At 48.0% G+C, this 22,074-nt stretch overlaps 1 protein-coding gene across 47 annotated transcripts in view; it reads right to left on the bottom strand.

Annotated features, from left to right (window-relative positions):
- Positions 1-22,074, bottom strand: part of NRXN3 (neurexin 3) — a 1,789,124-nt gene that overhangs the window by 1,726,454 nt on the left and 40,596 nt on the right. The window contains exon 2 of one of the 47 annotated variants that reach the window (XM_070065300.1): positions 7,397-7,472. The exons of the other annotated variants lie outside the window; for them this stretch is intronic. The gene's annotated coding sequence lies outside the window, so the exon portion shown is untranslated. The remainder of the gene's footprint in view (positions 1-7,396; positions 7,473-22,074) is intronic. 47 annotated transcript variants of the gene reach the window in all.

Below are 22,074 nucleotides of genomic sequence, written 5' to 3'. Positions count from 1 at the left end.
GGAACCCAAGTACCTGAGCCCTCGCCTGCTGCCTGCCAGGGTTTGTGTTAGCAGGAAGCAGGATTTGGGAGAGAACCTGTTGGTCACAGTTGTAGAACTGACACTGAGTGAGTAAGTGCACTGGATGAGGCAATAGGGATCCCAAGAGACCATGGTAGCTTTCAACGACATCCACGATGGCAGACTGGATTCTGTCCCGGTTGCCCCTCTTCCAGCCCAGCTCTCTGCTGTGGCCAGGGAGTGCAGTGGAGGATGGCCCAAGTGCTTGGGCCCTGCACCCCATGGGAGACCAGGAGAAGCACCTGGCTCCTGCCATCAGATCAGCGCGGTGCGCCGGCCGCAGTGCGCCGGCCGCGGCAGCCATTGGAGGGTGAACCAACAGCAAAGGAAGACCTTTCTCTCTGTCTCTCTCTCTCACTGTCCACTCTGCCTGTCAAAAAAAATAAAAATAAAAAAATAATAAAAAAAAGAAAGTTATACAACTCAGTCCTCCAATAGAAACAACTCACAAGGCAGGAAGGTAAAATTTGTAACTATATGATAAACAAGAACTGAGGAATTAAATAAATAAGCTGTTACACCACACATACATACACAGGGCAAAACATTTGTGGAAAATGGAATTAAGATAAGTATAATTTGATGCAAAAAAATTTTGAATGCATAAGTTTTTTTCATAATACGTATCTTCCCTGAACTTTTGAAAACCCTGCATATGCATAGATTTTAAATTTTTTGTACCAAGTAAACTTGTCTTTAAATACCATTTTGCACCAACCTTTTAAATTCCCCCTGTAAATTGTTTTAGCATTTTGTGGCTGCTAGGTAACCAAAATCAATTTCAGACTCCATCAATTGGGATGGAGCCCACCGGGAAAAGGAGGTGATCATCTATCAGTCTGGTGCTGAAAACCAGGATTTCATTCTGAGCCCCACTCCTTGAGACAAGTGTAGGCGAGCTAGAAGATAGTGAATAGAATGGAAGTCGTTCATTCCATTTTTTTAAGCCATGGGACACCCATGTCCCAGATATAAAGACAAATAAAAGATAAACACAAGATGTAAAGTTAAAACAAGAGGGTGGGCCAAAGTTGAGGGCAGGCCCTGCTGAGTGTGGGGGGCGGGGGGTCGAGGTAGAACAGCTGGAGGAGTGCCTCTTTTAGGCAGGGCATTTAGTGTGGTGATGGAAGACACAGGCTCTGGAGCCAGGCTTCCTGGTGCAAATCCCAAACCTATACTCCTTGCTGCCTATGTGACCTTGAGCCAGTCACTCATCCTCTCTGTGTCTCAGCCACCTTGTCTGTAAGATGGAGGTGTAACAGAGACCACGGTTAGGCACTGGGTGCAAATGAAAGCTGTTAAGGATGTGGCCGGGCTCTGGTAAGTACTACAGAACTGTGCGCAGCTGAGCTCTGCTCCCTTGGCCTTGCCCTTGGTGCTCGGGTTTCACTCTCGCAGCACAGCTGCTGTGGGCGTCTCACCTGGCCTGCCAGGGAGATGGGACGGGCTTCTTTAAACTTCATCCCAGTGCCACAAGGAGCAGATCTGTGTCTTCACCTGAGAAGCAGACCTCTCCAGAGAAAGGGGCCCCCATGACTGGGGGTAACCCTGAAGAGGCTGGGTGTCTGGTGGGGTTGTGTGCCCAGCACTCATTAGGTCTTCATGTGCAATATGGAGTGGGGTGGGGAGGGGGATTGGAAAAGTTCATAGAAGATGAATATGAGGAAAAGAAACTATGCATGCCTTTCAAAATATTTTTGCATCAAATAAATTCACCTCTTCATTCCTTTTTCTCTGCTAATTCTTTCAAGTGTCATCATAGAACAGAGTCCAGAGCAAAAGGAGCTGGCTGTGGGCTCAGCTGGTCAGGGGAGGATTCTTGGAGGAGGAGGCATTCACGTGGAGGCTGGCAGGATGAGGGGGCAAAAGTAACCAGTAAGAAGTTAGGGGGTGGGGTAGGGGGAGGACCCGTGGACTGAGTCAGAGGCAGGCTCTGTATTTACACCAACGACTGACCAAGAAATCACATGGAAAGCTCTCTAGGCTGTCTAGCTCTCAGCTGTTCTGGAAACTGGGCAGAACAATGGCTACACCTTCTAAACCATTGTAGCATCAAAAACTACCTAAATTAAGGCACTCATCATGTCTTCTTACCAGATCTTGCCAGCCTTCTAAGGCTTACATGAAAAACAACTCAGAACACAGTCACTTCCCTACCTACCCCTCCATGCCAGCCCCAAGGGAGCCCCAGCTTATCTAGTGGACAAAAGCCGCCACCAAGAGCAAAGTCTCCCCCCAAGAACCTGGGTCTTGCAAGGTGCAGCAGTTTCCCCCAGCCTCCCAGGTGTGCCTGAATCACAAGTTATGAACATTTTCCATCCAGCCACCTCCCACTTCTGTTCCCCTCCTCTCCCGGCCTGCCAGCATCTCCAGCCCAGAGTTCCCAGCCATGGTTTGGGAAGCCATCTGGCTGCTGGGAGAGTTAATAATTTATAATGAAGATAATCACCCTTCAAGATCCTCTCCTCTTGGGACCATTAAAAAGATTCAATTGGGAGCCCTTGAGTTCTTTACATGAGGAGACAAGGAAAGAGAGAAGGGAGGGCTGGGAAGAAAGGAAGTGAGGAGGAAAAACGGAAGTGGTGGGGGGATGAGCTAGGTGCTTAGCAGACCTTCCCCCCCATACACACACAAACACACACACACACACACGAAGTGGGCAGGGGGAGAGGGGAATTATTCAGCCCTAGAAGATAATCTCTGGCTTGTGCAGCCCAGCCCTGTAAGAGTGCAATTTGTGGGTCTTTTCTCCTAGCCGACTCTCCCTACACAAAGAGGGGGGGAAAAAGCAAGCCCACACAAGCAAAGGGGAGAGAGACGCAGACGAGAAAATAAGCTGCCTGGCAATCATTTCTGCGGCTGCTGGGAGGCCACTCTCTGTTCTCTTTCCAGGACACAGTGAAGCCCCCACTGGGCTAATTATTCCCATTACTTGACAAATTCTCCATTAACAAAGCAAGAGGTGCTGGAGCTGGCCAAGGCAGAGAATAGCAGCCTGGTAGATGCTCTGGCCAGGCTCACGGAGCTGACCCAGACCAGGCAGTCCCCAGCTTGACCACTGGGCAAATGCGGGGCCTGGAGCAGCCCCACCTGCCAGGTGCACCTGGAGGGGTGAGGTGCAGCCCATGCTTCCTGCAGGGTAGTGTGACAACCGACGGTGGGACACGCTGAGGACAGAAAGCAGGGGCAAGGGGACAGTCGTATGAGGGCTGAGCCTGGGAGGCCAGGAGCAGGCTACAACAGCCTCTGAGAAAGGGGCAGTGTATGAGGGCTGAGCTTGGGGGGCCAGGAGCAGGCTACAACAGCCTCTGGGAAAGGGGCAGTGATGATCATTGTTCAGGATGCGGCCAGCGGCATGTTTGTCTTCTGTGATCTTGGGAAGCCACTGGAAAAGCTGTGAGAGTCCTTCCAGCAAACACAACTTACTCCAGTTACAACAACACAGCCACAGCAAGCACGCACGTCGCACTTACTCAGTACAAGGCACTCTGCCAAGTAGGTCACACTTAGAATTGTTTAATTCTTATTATTACCCCTATTTCTGAGATGCATAAGCTGAGACCTGAGAGATGAAATCTCTCCCCCCAAATTACACAGCTGGTAAGGGGCACATCTCAGGGTCTCCCTTCCAAGATGATGATGAAAAAAAGGACTGACAGTGACACCAAAGAGGACTGTGGGCAAAGGCAGCCCATCTGCTGCTCAAATTTCACTCGGGTATGCTCAAGGCCAAGGCCACCATGAAGTTCACCATTCCAAACATGGCAAAAGCCACAGCCGTCAGGGCCATGCCTGAAGCAAGTGCCTTTGACAGCTATGTGCTTCCCAAACTCCACGTGAGGCCACCTTTCTACATGAGTGATTCTGTTCACAGTCAGGTAGCCAGGACTCCTTCTTGTGAAGCCAGGGAGAACCAAACACCCTCACCCCAATTTAGACCCACGCCGCTGCCCTATGACCTCTGCAATGTCCATGTAGGAGCTGAGTCCCTAAGGAATGAAAACACAATCTGTCCTCTAGAAACAAAGTATACTTTGAATGAATGAATGAATAGCAGAACTAACTCTGGCTCCAGAATCTATGCCAGCCCTACCCTCTCCTCCACCCCCACCCCTGTCAATCATTTCTCCTGCTCATCCTTTACACTCCCAAGGCTTTCAGATCATTTGATAGAGTATTCCAAGATGGGGCCCATGATCCAAAATCTCAAAAAAGGAGAGCTTGGGCAACACTCAGATCGATTCAACAGCACCCACGTCTCTTCCTCTCTCGACGACGCACCAGCCCCTAACAGGTCCCTCTGCCTCCACTGTTGCCCTTTGTGGAATATCTTCTACAAAGCACACAGAGTGATCTTCTAAATGGAAGTCATGACTTCCTGTATTCAAAACCATCTAATTGTCTACATCTTCAGAATGAACTCCAAGGCCTTCTCTGTGGTCTATGAGTTCCTGCACAGTCTATGCCAGCCACCTCTCCAATCTCATCCACTGCTTCTCTTCCTCGTGGTCTTGTCGCCAGGACTCACTAAGCGCAGTCTAACTTTGGAGCCGTGGCACTCGCTGATCTTTCTGCTTGGAATGCCCTTCCTGAAGCCCCTTCCTCTCCTGCTCCCTCTCTTCCAGGTCCCTGCTTCAGTGTCCATTCTATGGAAAAATAACTCTGGGCCACCAGTTAGTTCTCTCCAGCTTGCTCTCCTTTTGTAACTTTGCAGAGCGATTATGTCCCTCCACACATCCCCATCCTGTCAATTGCCTAGGAACCAAGAATTGGAGACGCAGGTCCTTCCATCAAACAACCAGACATGCACCCTTTGCTCGGGAAGTCACCTGACAGACAGGAGTGAGCAAAGGAAAAAGATCTGAATCTTAGAGGCACTTTGTCAGATTAACCTCTCATCCCTGTTAGCAGGTGAAGAGGACCGAACAGGCCCCGATGACCCACCCAATGACCTCATTTGTTGCAACACCCCCAGCCCTCCACTGGCCATTCCTCCCCATGGCAAATCCCCACAGGGCACGCACTGTTACAAACCCTCAAACTCTGTCCTGAAGGGACGCACCCACATGTGTGTCAGAAAGGAAAGGAAGGGAGGTGGCAGCAAACAGAAGACCCAGAGGGACTCTAAGACATTTGGGGGACTCTCCCCAACCAGGACACATGTTAGCAGCTTGCAGAGATTGAAGGATGGTGGCTATGGTGCCTGGCACTAAGCCTGCCATAAATAATTGTTTGCTGACTGCCCTAAGTCCAGAAAGAAGTGTCAAGGTCTCAAGGGAGAGACTTCTGGGCCAGATCATTGGCAGACCAGGTGTAGAAGTCCATCCTTGATGGACTAACAGGGCACAGGTGCCCCTGCTTGAAGATGGAGAATACCAGAGCTGTAGAGGACAATGAAGTTCACTGGCCCAGACTCCCTCCTCTGTACATGAGTAAGGAATGACCCCAGCAGCAATCAAACAAGTGTCCAATCTCGCATAACTGGGAAGTGCTAGAAATGGCCTCAGCACCTTCTGGCCAAGATTCTTGCCATTATTTTCTTCTGTAAGCCACTGATACCCTTACTTCCTGCCCCACCCCGAATGCCCAAATACAAGACAGCTAAAAATGGAGCTACTCCACCAAGTGGAAGGTAGAATTGTGCCTCCTGGCCTCCACCTTGACTACCACAATGAGACTTTGTAGCACAAAACCCCAGAGTACTAAAGAACATAGTTTCACTGAACCATACCAACTGATTTCAACGTCTAAGGGTTATCCTTAAAAGTTCTTTTTGGTATTGAATTTTTTTAAAAGATTTATTTATTTGAAAGGCAGATTTACAGAGAGGCAGAGACAGAGAGAAATAGAGGTCTTCCATCCACTGGTTCAGTCCCCAGTTGGCCGCAATGGCTGGAGCTGGGTCTATCTGAAGCCAGGAGCCAGGAGCTTCTTCTGGGTCTCCCTCATAGGTGCAGGGGCCCAAGGACTTGGGTCATCTTTTACTGCTTTCCCAGGGCATAGCAGAGAGCTGGATTGGAAGTGGAGCAGCTGGGTCTCAAACTCACGCCCATATGGGATGACAGCATTGTTAGGTGGAGTCTTTACCCACTGCACCACAGCGCAGGCCCCCAAAATTTCTTATTTTCCCATAAAAAGCCACACGGGAACTGTCATTTACACAAACTTTTCTTGAACACATCTTTCCCTTCACTCATACTGTCCCAGGACTGAGACTTCCAGCACTTGCCTCCCTCACAGGTGCTGTGAGAGACCCAAAAGTGAACATTCATGTAGGAGACACAGCCCTTGAGTTACCACCCACTGCATGAGGTGGGGCTGTCCAGGATTTGTCCTCCACTTCTCTCCAGTAAGTCTCTGGTAAGGGATATCCCTGCTCCCTGGTTCTGCTCTTCTGCGATTTGGTGAAGAGCCAGACTCCAGAGTCAGACAAAAATGGATTTGCAGCCCAGAGATCCACCACTTACAGCTAGGTGACCTCCGGCAATTACTTAATCTCCCTGAACTGCTGTGCTTTCGTCTGTAAAATGGAAGAAGCAGCACTGGGACCTACTGTATCAAAGGGTGCAATGAAGATTCAGTGTGGAAACTAAATGACACTTCTAGCCCAGGACCCATTCCCACCATCACCACAATATTCGCACAATCACTTTAGACATTTCTACCATGGTTTTTTGCAATAGTTAGATTGTATGAATGGCCCAAATTCTCCACTCCTCCCCTGACATTATTCTGCCCAGCCCCAGCCATAAGCTCAGCCAAATGACTTTGCCTCAATGGGATGTTAGCAGAAATGGCATCAACAGAGGCTTCAAAATCTTTTTCATATTTGTTCCCTGCTCCCTCTTTCCCCCTGCCATGAGAACAGGCCCCCACTCACCTCCCACAAGGTGAAGACATACAGACTGAAACAGTCATCCCAGCTACCTTGGCCAAGGCTTACGCTCTGTGCAGTTCCACAGTCCCAATCCTGGGGCAGTTAAAAAAGCAAAGTCTGAAGCCTTAGCTCCAATTTTGCTGTGAGCACTTAACATAGAAATGTAGGTAGAATGGAACTTTCAAACCTATGGACCCCATGGCACGGTTTGACTTCATCTGCTTCAGCGTAGCTGCCTGTTCTGAGGGACGTCACCACAGAGAACCGAAACAGGAAGACGCTGGCCTGGGTGTGACGTGCCAAGTCAGCAACTCAATGCAGCGCCAGTGTGCTGAGAACCAAGGACATAAAACAGGCGATGCGCTCGGAAACCATCCTATGTGCACAAAGCAAACAACAGGTGCTACATACATAGAGCCCTGCTCTCAGAGGCCTCATTTAAAACTGGTAGGTACTCACATGGGTGGAGAACTTTAGAGTTCACAAAACATTCTTTCCTCTGACCTCCACACAGACAAGTTAGCTGTAAATTGACCTGTGAAGGAGATGAAACTCAGAGACAGAACGCAGTCACAGAATCAGTAGGTGATGTCATTGAACCTGACACTGAAGCATTTGAACAATGATCCTGTGTTTCTATCATTCTGCCATATCGATCAGCCTTATTTAGTTGTTTCAGGCATCTACTAATATGTAGGTAACACAGGAAGCTTCCCTTCACTTGTCCACAGCACACACGACTTATCAACCATGGCACCTTAATACTGAGCCCAGATGCTGCCCAGAATCCTTCTCAACCCAACAACCTGGGCAGTATGTCCCATCCATAAGTTGCAAGAGGCATAGGAAATAAAATCTATGGGCTCATCCTTCAGTGGTCAAATGCATTTGGATGGCACACATCGAACTCACCGTGCCAGGCTCTCCCTACAATAGGGAGTAGTTTCTACAACAAACGTCCTCACCTAGGGCTGCTAACTGAAAATCTGGGTAGTTCAAATGTAGTTTTCATTACCTCCAAAAGGTAGAGAGTTCCAATTCCGTCTTTCTCTCCAAAGTCTCAGGTTTTACTTAACAGTAAAAAATACTCTTAACGTTTTCAAATAGAAAATCGGTGTCTTTTTCAAACCCAAGACTCAAAAAATTAACTATTCTATCAGCATGATTTCAATTTTAAGACTCACCAGATAATTCTGGAATTTTATGGTCCTTTGTTTATGATACATTATTGTACAATCAGAGCTAATACAAACCTGTAATTTTGCATTAATTTTCCCATTTTACTTATTAGCACCTATTTATTCCTTAGATTTTAAAATATGCTATGCTTCAAATGTAACAAAACTATATCTCTCTTTTATACTCTATAACTACATCTCTGCTAAGCCAAGCTAGGCAATTCCTATTGCAGATTAGGTAAATCTCTTTTCATATTTAGAAAGGTAAATGCCAGTGCTGTGGTATGGTGGGCTAGGCCTCCACCTGCAGTGCCAGCATCCCATATGGGCACTGGTTGCTGTCCCAGCTACTCCTCTTCTCATCCAGCTCTCTACTCGTGGTCTGGGAAAGCAGTGGAGGATGGCCCAGGTACCCCTGCACCCACATGGGAGACCTGGAGGAGGCTCCTGGTTCCTGACTTTGGATCAGTCCAGCTCCAGCCATTGCAGCCATGTGAGTAGTGAAGCAGTGGATCGAAGACCTTTTTCTCTGTCTCTCCCTCTCTAACTCTGCCTCTCAAGTAAGTAAGTTAATAAATAAATAAACAAACTTTAAAAAAAAAAGAAAGAAAGGTGAATGCCTAAGAGGGCAAGAGGTGGCAATCTTCACTTCATTCAGTACAACTCACAATTACTCATTCATTCAATAGTCCTCCAATAAATACTTGCTGCCTGCCAGGCAGCTGTAAGATCCTGGAGTCCTGATGATCCTGCCAGAAGTGAGTGAGTGAGTGAGTGAGTGAGTGAGGGGAGGAAGGCAGGTGAGCAACACCTGTATTGGGAACTTGATCGGTGCTTAAGGAGTGAGAGATTTTGCCACACTGGGCCCTGGGGAGAGAGATTCCAGTGAAGGGAAAGTGGTGAATAGACAGGAAGGTGTGAAAGATCATGGAGTGTTCGGGAAGCCGTGAGAAACTGGACGGAACGTAAGGCAGGAGAGAGGGGGGAGTAGGAAGCTCATAAGTCAAGTTGGTAACAAGGTTCCAAAGATCCTGGGTGCCAAGCTAAGTGGATCTTAGTGAGCCATTGAGAGATGCTAAGCAGAGGGAGGGATGGCACAAGGTCTGACTTTTAGGTGGCATAGGAACTGGTGCTGAAAGAATACATCAGGACATGGGGAGACCTATTAGGAGGGCATTGCTCTTATCCGGTGATATACCACAGAGTCCTGTGCTTGATCCCTATGCCTGTATTTACATGGCCATTCTCCACACGTCTGGACAGCCAGGTTGATCCAGCACCCTGAGACTGCCATCTATCCTGGTAGATGATCTAAAAGAGGAGACCTGACTCACTGCTCTACCTTGGAACTGCTCTGATTTTCAGAAATCCTCACCCTGTCCTGTATCAACATAGCCAGCCTTCACAACTGTCAGTCACAGCCCTACAAGCCCCATCCCTTTGTCCCCATTCCCAAAAGAGACTGATTCTGGCTCAAGTTCTCCCTGGAGGGAGGGTGCTCTGAGGATAGCGGATCAACATGGAAGCTCAGCAGGGACAATCCAGCTCCAGCATCATTAGCACAAAGGATAACCAGACGTTTGAAGCCACTGGCTGCACTGACAAGCAGCCATCCCCTCCCAATGGTGGGGGAAGGGAGGAGCCACTGTATCTGAGGCCAGTGCGTCTAGGAAGGTGGGATGGGAATGACCCTCCAGAGAAAGGACTGTCCACCAGAGAGAGTCAAACATATATTTCTCCAAATGTGCTCCTTAGGTAGCTAGTCCTACAAGCTGCTCCAAAAATAAGATGAAAGGAAGGAAAAATGCAATCAAATACACTTCAGAAATGCAGAGCTGTTTCCCCATTTTAGAGACCCCAGCAGACATCAGAGTATTAAAGTCTGTCAGGGAGCCCTGTAGGAAGGAAATATGAATGAATGTGTCAGCCACCCACTTTTGCAGGTGGACAAGCTGAGACTTGGAACATTCACACGTGGCTCCAAGTGCTCGTTCCGCTCCCGAAGCTGCAAGTGAAGATAAGTGACCATCTGACAAGGACCAGGCCGCTGTCTATGAATGTCTATCATTCTGCTTAAAATTCAAGATGTCCCTAAATATTCCCAGAGTGGCATGTCTAAAAGAAAGCCTGCAGTACTTTTAATTGGAGATGGAGACACTAATTTTTAAATTTTGCATCATCTATTCATTCATCCACTCAAAAAGACTCATTGAGCACCTGTTCCATTCTGGGTGTGCCGCCACCACCAAGGACAGAGCTGTGAATAAGACAAGCCATGCTCTACCCTCAAGGAGTAGACAGCCTGGAGAGGTAGGAGGGGTAGGGGAGGTCAGGAACAATGGCCAAGGGAATAGTGAGAGGCTCTGCAAAGAGATAAGGCACAGGTGTGAGGTGTCCCACCTCCATCCATCTTTCTTGCAGTCTCTCTTTCCAAGGATAGATGTTATTTCTATTATTGTATCTCCATTTAAATAGGTTCCTTCCCACACCCACCCTCTTGCTTCCTTATTTGTAGCACAAAAAAAAAAGTTCCCAACACCCTGTCAGAGTAAAAGCAATTGTGAAAACCCAAGTATAGTATAGAGCTGTGACCGCCTCTCCCTGCAAACATCCCCTCCCAGGGAAGCATCTGCCCTCCTTGGTTAGTCAGGAGGAGTTTAGCATCCAGAGCCCAATTCAAGGCAAGCTGGAGGCTGGTCTTTCCAACATCTTCCCCAGATAATAAAAGATTACCTTGCATCAGCCAAAGTTCTTCTAGCAACTGTGTGTGTGTGTGTGTGTGTGTGTGTGTGTGTGTTTTCTGTCCATCTTATTCCCAAAGCTAGGACTCCCCCATTCAGGCAGCTGCTCTCAGACCCCTGGTAGCCAGCTGCCTCCCTGGATTAGCCAGCTTCTCATCACTTTAACAAAATACCTGACAGGAGTTCCCTGCAAAGCAAAGAGTTGATTTCACCTTACAGTTTGGAGGTTCACAGATCAAGACTGGGTGGCCCGTTAGCCTGGTGTCTGGTGGAGGTTGGCAGTGGTAGAGCATGGGCAGAAAGACAAAGGTATGGTGAGCCAGGCAGCAGAGAGAGACACAGGAAGCACACTCAGCTTATTTTACGAATCCCTTTGTAAGAACTACCTTCCAAGGGCAATTCCTAGTAACATAAAGACCTCTCACCAGGCCTGCCTCTCAAATGCTATAGTTAGCTCATGCATCCACCCTAATGCACCAGCCTTTTTTTTTTTAAAGATTCATTTATTTATTTGAAAGGCAGAATTACAGATGGAGAGAAAGAGGCAGAGGCAGAGAGAGAGAAATAAATCTTTCATCTACTGGTTCACTTCCCAGATGGACTCAACAGCCAAGGCTGGGCCAGGCTGAAGCCAAGAGTCAGGAATTTCATCCAGGTCTCTAACGTGGGTGCAGGGTCCCAAGTACTTTGGCCCTCTTCCATTGCTTTCCCAGGCATATTAACAGCAAGCAGGATAGGAAATGGAGCAGCCAAGACTCAAACTGGTGCCCATATGAGATGCTGGCACTGCAAACAGCAGTTTAATTGGCTATGCCATTGTACTGCCCCTATACCCTGCACCAACTTTTAAGACTTTCAGAGAGGCTGGCATTGTGGCGTAGCCAGTAATGCAATGCCAACATATCATATGGGTGCCGGTTCATGTCCCGGCTGCACCACTTCCAATCCAGCTCCCTACTAATGGCCTGGGAAAGCAGCGGAAGGATGGTCTAAGTCCCTGGTCCCCTACCACCCACACAGGAGACCCAGATGTAGCTCCTGGCTTCAGGCTTTGGCTTGGCCCAGTGCCAGCCCTTGCGGCCATTTGGGGAGTGAACCTGCACTTGGAAGAGCTCTCTTTATGTCTCTTCCTCTTTCTGTGTAAATCTTGCAGATAAATAAATAAATCTTAGCCAAAAAAAGACTGTGAGATTTAAACATCTCATGAATTTGGGAAGCCAAGCCCGGATGAACCCATAACATTCCAAGTCCTCTTTTGAACTTTTCCCTCTATGTCCTCTGAAATCCCTGCTGTTCATATTGGACTCCTCACAACACAGAAACCTGTTCTTTCTCTAATTAAATTATTTCTTTGCCAACACTCTCTGTTGTGGTGGACAGGAGCAGAGTATAGCAGCATCCTTTCTTCCCACCTGTGTTCCTCTGGCATCGTTCAAGGATTCTGTGCCATCTGCAATCCCAAATGTCCACCCTCATTGATCTTACCTACTGCCTCCTGTGGTCCACCAGGCTGTTGTTCAAATACTCACTCACTACCCCCAACCACCTACATGGATGGCATACACTTCCTTACACTGTGCCTTTGGACTTGGCCATGTGATCTACTTAGACCAAAGAAACATTAGCCGGCATGACATGACCAAGGGTTTGCTCTGCTGCAGTTTTGCCCACCAGGATAAGAAAAGAATGCCTACACAAGCCCAGCAGTCGTAAGAGGTGAATGACTAGTTTCCCAGCCAGTCACTCCAACCATGACCCACCCTGATTAGCTGAACCCCATCCAACCAGCAGATGTAAGATTGGCAGCACTACTCAGATGAGCCTATTCTAAATTACTTGCCTCCAGATTAGGAAACTAAATTAACAATTACAGCATGCCACCATGGGTTTTGTGGTTGTTTGTTACAAGGAAATGACTGATCAACACATCACCCCAATATTACTCTTCCACATTCACTAAGGCATTCAACTGGCTATCTGTTCTTTTCTGCATGCTCTTACGGCATTTACAATGTCCATGCACTCAATGCTCTGGTTTCATGGCCCCTTGTTCCTCTACTCCAGTAACCTGCCTCTTCATTCTCACTCCTTCAACACCCTTAACCTTTCTCTCTCACCTCTTGTTCCTAATGCTCCTCTCCAACCTGATCAAAGTCAAGGCCAACCCAGTCTCTTTACTCTCACAGGAAGGAGACTTGGCCCTTCTTATCTAACCCTGTAGGGGCTTGAGTCAATCATCCTTCACCCCCTGCACTCCCACCATCCTGCCAATCCTCTGCCCTGGAGGAATCTAAGCAGCCTCCTCCCATACCCCTGAGCACCAGAAATCAACAAATGCAACTGTACTTCTGCCCCTCAACTTCTCCCCAGTCTCCTCCCCCTCCAAACCCTTTCCAACATCTGCACTCAACAGATGCTAGAGGGGCTCCAGTTTTGCTGAGAAAATTGAAGCCTTTAGGCACAAAAGCTTGTATCTCACTCTCAACTACTCACTTTGTCATCCACCCTTTCCTACTCAATAAATAAAAACGGTTGCTTTAAGCCTGACTCCACCCCAGCCCTCTTCCTCCAAGCCCTCCCACCTACCCAGGACCTGCTCCTGCAGGCTCCCCACTGACTGTTTTCCCACCCCACCCACAGCCCAGGAGCATGCCAGGAACAGTGAAAGGAACCAGAATCTCTCCTCTTCTCTAACCTTTAAGATATCCTCCCTGATCCCCTGTTCCACCCTACCTCACCATGTCCACACCTCCCTCTATCCTGGCATCCATCCTCTACATGTCCCCAGCTCACCAGGAGCTTCTGCAGTACCGACCCAGTACCTGCTCCCTAAGGCTTCCTGCCACTCTCCAGGACTCCTCCTCCACCCTCCCTAGATGCCTTCAAAAGCCCCCTCCCAGTTGCTTCTCTCCTTCCCCTACCCTTTGGACATCAGTGTGCCCTGGAACTCTGTCCCCACATCTGTTCACACTCTACTCATTCTCCCTGACGCTCTTGGGCCTGGATGTCGCCCAGGCAACTCATGCTTACTTTGAATAAAACCAACTCATGATTTTCCTCCTCCACACCCTCCCTTCGCTGTTCCTTCTGAATTCGTCTTCCTTCATATCCTCCTGCATCCAGGAGGCCTAGTGAGCACCTGGGCCTCCTCCCATTCTTCTCCTCCCTTCCCTCTCACCACCACCTCACTCAATCAGCCTTCTATATTCCCATGCGATCTCCCAAATATCCCTCCTTTCACTTCCTCTTTCTACACCCTTCTCCCCTCTTTTGCTCCAGTCCCACCCATGTGACCAGCGCAGTTAAGAAAGGCCTCTCCTTGGGGCTGATTTTGTGATGCCATGGGTTAAGTCACAGCTCTGACAACCACATCCCATATCAGATCACGAGTTCAAGTCCCAGATGTTCCACTTCCAATCCAGTTCCCTGCTAATGCCCCTGGGAAAGCAACAGAAGATGGCCTAAGTATTTGGGCCCCTATCACCCATGTGAGAACTGTATGGAGCTCCAGGCTCCTGGATTTTGCCTGCCAGCTACAGCCACTGAGGCCATTTGGGGAGTGAACCAGCACAAGAAAGATGTCTCTCTGTCTCTCCCTCTCCCTGTGTCACTCTACCTTTCAAATAAATAAAATAAATTTTCAAAAAAAAGATAGGATCTCCCATTCAGATTATTTCAAATGCCTAATAACTGATATTTCTCCTTCCCAGCTCTCCCTACTTCCAACTTTCATCTATACTGTTCCAAACCAGAATTAACTTTCTTAAAACTCACATTTGAACAGATCACTCCCAGGCTTCTAAAAAAGCTCCTTGCTGCAAATAGGAAAGAGTCCAATCTCCTTAGTTTCAAATTCCAGGAACAAATAACATTTCTGAAAACTCAACAGACACCAAGCACTGATCTTATCCTTGCAGAAATCCACTGATATATTATTACTTCCATTTTAGAGGAGGGGAAAATTGAGACTTCAAGGCTAAATAGCTTGTTTAGGAAGACCACACAGGTAGGAAGAAGAGCCAAAAATCATATCCAAGACTTCTATCTCTGACTGAGGCGCTTTCCACTGAGTCCTTTCCTAGTAGCCTCTGAGAATAATAATTTGGACTTTGGTTATATGGCTTCAGTCTGTGCTTGTCTGATGGGTTCCTCACAAGTGTCTGCCTTTTCCAGATTTGTTGCTCTATTCAATGTCTTCTGAAAACCAAAATCTGAGTGGAGGGGCTGCCATTGTGGTGCAGTGGGTCCAGCTGCCCCTTTGCCTGTTAGAATCCTGACTCCTCTGCTTCTGATCCAGCTTCCTGCTAATACACCTGGGAAGGCAGCATAAGATGCCCCAAGTCCTTGGGCCCCTGCCACCCATGTGGGAGACACAGATAGAGTCTCTAGCTACTGGCTTCTGCCTGACCTAGTCCTAGCTGTTACAGCCATTTGGAAAGCAAACCAGCAGACAGAAGATTCTTTGTGTCTCTGTCTCTCCTTCTCTCTCTCCACTCCCTCCTCTTTTCCTTCCCCTCCCTCACTCACTCTGCCTTTCAAACAAATAAATAATATAAAAATAATCTCAGTGGATCTCACTTTAATCCTGAATTTTCTGATCCTGCCAATGTTAAATTTAATGCAGGTTAAAAATCCTCAAACCAAACACCACAAAGTTCTTGGAGTCAGAGATCACATAAAACTTCCCAAGACCCCACCATTCCCCTGCAACATCAACGCTTTGTGTTAGAGGTGGCTGTTTTGGCTGGAACTTCTCTGCCCCCCCCCCTCCCGCCGCCAAAGTTACTGTATTGAAGCCCTAATCCTTAGTACCCAACACGACTGTATTTGGAGGGAGATTATTTAAAGAGGCAATCAATCTAAAATCAGGTCATTAATGTGGACTCTAATCCAATCTGACCAGCGTCCTTATAAGAAGACACTTGGACACAGATGAGCACAGAGAAGATGAAGTGAAGGTAAGAAGCACAGCATCTAAGTCACGGGGAGGAGCCTCAGGAAAAACCAGCCCTGCTGACACCCTGATCTTGAACTTGTAGCCTCCAGAACTGTGAGAAAACGAATTTCTATTATTTAAGTCATTAACTAATACAGACACCTTAACAGATAATACAAAGGGCATCTCCTTCAGAAATCCTCTGCATTAAAGGAAACACTTGCAGCTTAGATGCCCTGGAGCTTCTCACAGCTCCAGTCCCAAAGGTCAGGGAAAGACATAGTGGGAGGGGAGAATCTGAGAAGCCAAGGAAAGGTGCTGCCTTGTGGGTGCAGATGAGAGAGGGGACACAATTCTATTCTATCAGCTAATGAAGACTCTCTGGGACTGGATCTCACTCACTTCTAGAAAGATCAAGTTCTTGGAGAGACTCAATGCCCCAGAAAAGGGGGCTGCTTTCCCACCAGGGCTAGAGGCCCACCCTCTGGCATCTTATCTTGGGTTTCTAGATTTTCCAATGCCACAGGGAAAGGAAATATTATCTCCTTAAAGCATGCTTTAGCACACTGCAGCTTAGTTAAAATAAATTATATATGTATATTATACACATGCCTCTAAATCAATATGGAGACATCTAAAAAATGTCGAAGGGAAGAAAAGCGAGATTCAGAATATGCGATGATGCTATTTATATATGATTAAAGGATGCACATGCATGGCAACACAATACCACATGTTGTTTATTCAGGCTTGGAAATATATGGAAAATATTTCTAGACGGATACACGTCAATATCAAGATAGTTCTCTCTCAAACAGAATTTCTCAGTGTGAATACTGTTAACATTTTGAACCAAATCATGTCTTGTTGCATTGTAGGGTATTTAATAGCGGTCAGGCCTGTACCCACCAGAGGCCGATAGTCTCCCCAAAATGCCTTGTTTGAAAACCACTGCTCTGAGAGAAGGAAGAGGATAATGCAAATGAGATGATGGTTATCAACTTTTCAAATCTGTATTTGCCAGGTTTTTGTTCTTAAGAAAATTACCAGAATCAAATATAGGTCAATGGTCATTTATTTGAGTGACAGGAACATGAAGAGTTGTATTTCTCTGAATGATATAAGTTTATAAAATAAAAAACTACCATCCACAATCACCATGGTTTGATATTTTAAAGGAGCATTCTAAAATATTTATTTATCTATCTATCTATCTATCTATCGGAAAGGCAGAGGAGAGAGACAGAGATTTTCCAACTGCTGGCTCCCTTCATAAATGGCCACAACAGCCAGGCCTGAAACCAGAAGCTGGAAACTCCATCGGGGTCTCTGCACTGGTGGCAGGGGCCCAAGCACTTGGGTCATCTTCCACTGCCTTCCAGGATGAATTAGCAGGAAGCTGGATTGGAAGCAGAGCAGCCAGGAATTACACAGGCACTCTGACAACGGATGCTGGTATTGCAAGTGGCAGCTTAACCCACCACACCACAATGCCAGAAAAAGGTTATTTTGGATATCAAACAAGCAGGAAAGGTACATTACACAGAGATGTTATAAGTTAAATTGTGTCTCTGCAAAGACACGTGATGTCCTAACCCCTGATACTAATGAACCTGACCGACGTTGGAAATAGGGTCTTTGCAGATATCATCCAGTCAAGATGAGTTCACCCTGGGACAGGGAGGCCCCTGCACATACAACTGACGTCCTTAGATGGAGAGAGGGGTTTGGACAACGAGACAGACAGGGAAGGCTTCCCTGTGATGACAGAGACTGATGGATGCCCCACAAGCCAAGGAAGGTGAAGGAGGGCTGGCCACACCAGAAGCTAGGACAAGTGGACCTGCAGAGGGAGTGTGGCCCTGCCGGCACTGTGGTTCTAGACTCCCAGGCTCCAAACTCTGAAAATCAATTGAATCAATTCTTGTTTTAAGCCACACTGTTTGTGACACTTCCTTAAATCTCCTTTGGGAGACAAACACAGGAAAGGGGACTGCTTACTTCCATAAAGTCACTACACCACTGAGAAGGTCTCCACCTCCTAATAACCAGCAGAAGCCTTACCTCGAAGAGACTTGCTCTCCCCAGGTGCTGTGAAGCTCCCGGGGTCTGGGCAGCTAGAGTTGGAGGTGGCCTGGATCTGAGCCACATTCAGCCAGCCCTGCAGGGGGTGCAGAACAAGGTGGGAGAAGGGCATGGCCAACAGGAGAGCTGGCACTGGTTCTGTGAGCTCTGCAGAGCGTAGCCTCAGTCTCCTTTTGTTCAACTGAGCAACAGGAACAGGAACAACTGAGAGCCACAGGCCAGACTAGAGGACACACTGAGATCAAGTGACAAATGTAAAACTCGTGCAAATGCAGCCGATTATCAGCCCCAAGTACCATTTCACACCTGCACCAAAGGAAAGACAATTAGCCCCAGCAAAGACAATTAATTTGATACCTTTAAGAAGAAAAAAAAATCTGTCTTTGGATATAATTACTTTTACACTTGCTTGAGAAATTTCTATCCAGTCTCAAGAGGGTTAAACAAGAGGAAGGGAGACAGCTACACACTGAAAGGGATAGCAAAAGTAAAACCAATTAAAATTTTTATATCACGCCCCGCCATGAATGTTTAATCAAACTTTCCCCTGTACTCGGTCATCTTTGCAGAAAATTCCCCATGTTGTCCCCAAGCTTTTATTACCTGGACCTATGGCCCCAGGGCCACTCTGGGAGGGATGTGCTTAAGGGAGAGGAAGCAGAGAAGGTGTTTTGCCCTGTGTTGAGGACACCGCATGGAGGTAGCAGGTCCCAAGACCACTCCCCCAGGTACACAAACCTCTAAGCACACAGGAAGCAGTGGCAGTACAAGCCACTGTGAAGGAGGGAACATCTGAACCCAAATCCTCACCCATTTGCTGCAGTCACCTAAACCCACAACGTGGAATCACTTCAAATGCTTCCTGGTCCACCTTCCGGAGGCGGTCACAGTGGAGTCAGCTAGGCCCTAAACCTGGAGACCAGCGGAGAGAGGGACCAGGACACAGAGACACGGCAGGCGGCCACCCGGCTTCTGTGCTCTCCGTAGCCACCTCTAGGAGTGATCTCCAGGGACTTCCTTGCCCTCTCCAGCTCCACGTTTGACAGCTCTCAGCGCCAGGACATTCCTTCCAGGAACACACAAACCTCCCAAGCGAGAGGCCAGGCCAGTCTCCTTTGGTTCTGCATGCTGTTTGGGAGGCTGGGAAGAGCCTCCCATTCCTTACTTGAGTCCTTCCCGCCAAAGGAGCCACTACGACCCCCTCCGTCACTGATGAAGAACCCTGGGCCAGGAGGCGAAGGCACTGGTCCACATCTTCCCTCAGGCTTCCTCTCCCCTTCTTAGAGCTGACGCTCAGAAACTTTCCCAGCTCCTTTCAGGAAATCCATAGAAATATCCACAGCACAGGAGGGGGCGGGGCCAGAGCGGGCTCCGGAACAAAATCACCCACAGAGCCTGGCTATCGACCGAGTGTCCCACCCATCACCAGTGCTGTAGGCGTCTTTGACCAAACAGCAACCAAACATGATACAGTATCCACATCTGTAAAAACACGTCCATGTTTACAAAAAGTGCTATTTCAAGTATTATCTTCATCCTGAGAATTTCCATTTGAACTGCTGTCATCCCTTAGTATCAAAGGGGACTGGCTCCAGGACCCTGGCAGTTACCAAACCTGTGGATGTGCAAGTCTTTCATATAAAATGATGTGCTATTCACATATAACCTATGCACATCTGTTTGTATACTTTTCAATCGCCCTAGATTACATACAATACCTAATCCAAGGGAAATGCTGTGTAAATAGTTGTTACACTGTAACATTAGGGATTAATGACCAGGAAAAAAATCCATACGTGTTCAGCACAGACACAGCTGTTTTTTCCTATTTTCCGTCTGTGGTTTGTTGAATCCTTAGACGTGGAGCCCATGGATGTGGAGAGCTGACCATGTGTGTTATCATCTCAACTTCACAGATGAGGAGGCAAAGTCAACAGGTTAGCAGCTCACTCAAAGTGCGATCAACAACGGGAGCCCCTAGGGAACACAGCCATCCACCTTCAAACCTTGTGCTATGTGGACATACTAGGCCAATGTGAGCAAACACAGCACTGGAACCAGAGTGTGGAGTCAGAGGCACGCGTCCCAGCTCTGGCGCCCACCAGCTGTGTGCACACGCGGAAGCCGCCCCACCTCTGGAGCCTGGGCCTCTCAGGAAGTTCAGCTAAGGAGGCCCTTGCAAGTCACTCCTGCTCTGAAAGCCTGTTTCTCCCCCTGCCTTGTGTTTTGTTTCTGTGCTCATTTTACTTGCGCTCATTTGATCTCCAGTCACTCTCTTTACCTTCTCCTTTGTGGCTCTAGAACAAAACATTTTGATTGAGCACCTTCAGGGTAACAGGCACAGAAGCACGCGGGTCAGCAAAGATGGTTGTAGCCCCTGCCCTTGTGGGGATTTTACTCTAGTGGTGGGAGTCTGGGATTGAACAATCTTCCAGGAAAAGTATAAACCAAGGCATGGGGATGGTGCCAGAACACGGCACTCTGAAAGCCAATTGGAAGGAACATAATTCTGCTTGTCTAAGGAAGTAACTCTCAAGCCAAGATTCAAAGGAATGGGGCTGGCGCTGGGACGCAGTGGGCTTAGCCTCCACCTGTAGTGCCAGCATCCCATATGAGTGCTGGTTCAAGTCCCTGCTGCTCCTCTTCCAATCCAGCTTTCTGCTATGGCCTGGGAAAGCAGTACAAGATGGCCCAAATCCTTGGGCCCCTGCACCTGCATGGGAGATCTGGAAGAAGCTCCTGGCTCCTGGCTTCAGATCAGCCCAGCTCCGGCCATTGCAGCCATTTGGGGAGTGAACCAGCAGATAAAAGAACTCGCTCTCTCTCTGCCTCTCTTTGTAGCTCTACCTCTCAAATAAATAAATAAAATCTTTTCAAAAAAGAAACAAAGGAGGAAAAAAAGAGGAAAATGTAGAGCATCCCAAATGCCCTCTGGTAGGAATAAACAAAGCAAATACAAGAGAACAGGGACTAACACAGGACAAAGAGGTAAGGACAGAATGTAGTATGGACAGAGGGGTTGGCAGGGTTGGGTGTAGCTTTTATGCTGAAAGCCAGTGAACCACTGGGGAGTTTAGGAAACTGGGGATGATGTCACCAGACACATCGCACCTTCAGGTAATGATGAGGGATGTGTTACTGCTTCCAACAAGTCCAGCTAACGTTCACACAGGCAGGGCAGAACCCCACATGCTTGGACACTGACTTTCTAGGGAACAAAGTGGCAGTCATTCACTATAGCTGCCCCTCTGGTCTGGAAAATATGCATTACCCCCCCCCCGCCCCGCGCGCGCACCCCTGCTTGAGCAAATGAGCCTCACTGCTCTCTGGGTGGTCCTCTGCTCCTGAGGTGGCCATGGAGCTGCACACTTAGAAATCCTCCAAGAGGGCCTGCTGCAGCAAGCAGAATTGGGAACAGCTCCAGTTATCACCTCCTCAGACCCATCACTGCATACCCACGAAAGTCCTCAGACAGTAGCCAAGCATGCAGGAGGATGATTGCCAGCCCAGATGTACTCAGTGCATGATAGTTCTAACAATCCACTGATGCTTGGGGACTTCCCATCAGCGTGGCTGAAGCTGTCTTTGAGCTGTGCTACACATGATGCTCCTACTACCCAGCCCTCCCTCTCTCTGCAGTCACAGGTGTCAGAGCTGCATCAGATCTCAACATTCCCCCATCCTCCTGCTCCTGCCCCTAAAGGGCCTCCACAGCCTCCTCTCCCACAGAGATTCTTTGAATCGATCCTGCTTTGATGTCTGCCTCTCGGAGGATCCATCTTTATCCCCCTTCCATTCTCCTCTCCGCTTGATCAATCTTTCAGAGAGGACGAGAAAGATCCCCACTCTCTGGACCAATTTTCACAGAGGCTCTCTGGGACTCAGGCAGAACATTCTGTCATTTCTTACAGCACCCTGCCCAAGATCTAGGCTTCCAGCCATCCTAAAATATCAAGATCCATTTGTTTCCAAGGAAAGCACTAGATGAGCTTTGCCAAAGCTGCGGTTCCACAAAGTCAAACCAAGGGGCTGCTTAGTACAGAGTTTTTGAAACCATGCCCATGAACCCCGGGTCCTTGGAGATACTGTAAGAGGAGGTCTAGTTGGCAGGTTTGGGGACCCCACTTTAAGCACAACAGTTCTACTTTCTTATTTATCTCATTTTTCTCTGTTTGAGATATTGAGATCCTGTGTAAG

This window comes from Oryctolagus cuniculus, chromosome 20 (genome assembly GCF_964237555.1).
Source record: "Oryctolagus cuniculus chromosome 20, mOryCun1.1, whole genome shotgun sequence".
Classification (NCBI taxonomy): Eukaryota; Metazoa; Chordata; class Mammalia; order Lagomorpha; family Leporidae; genus Oryctolagus; species Oryctolagus cuniculus.
The sequence above is the reverse complement of the archived record's forward strand: the minus strand, read 5'-3'. Positions and strand labels throughout refer to the sequence as shown.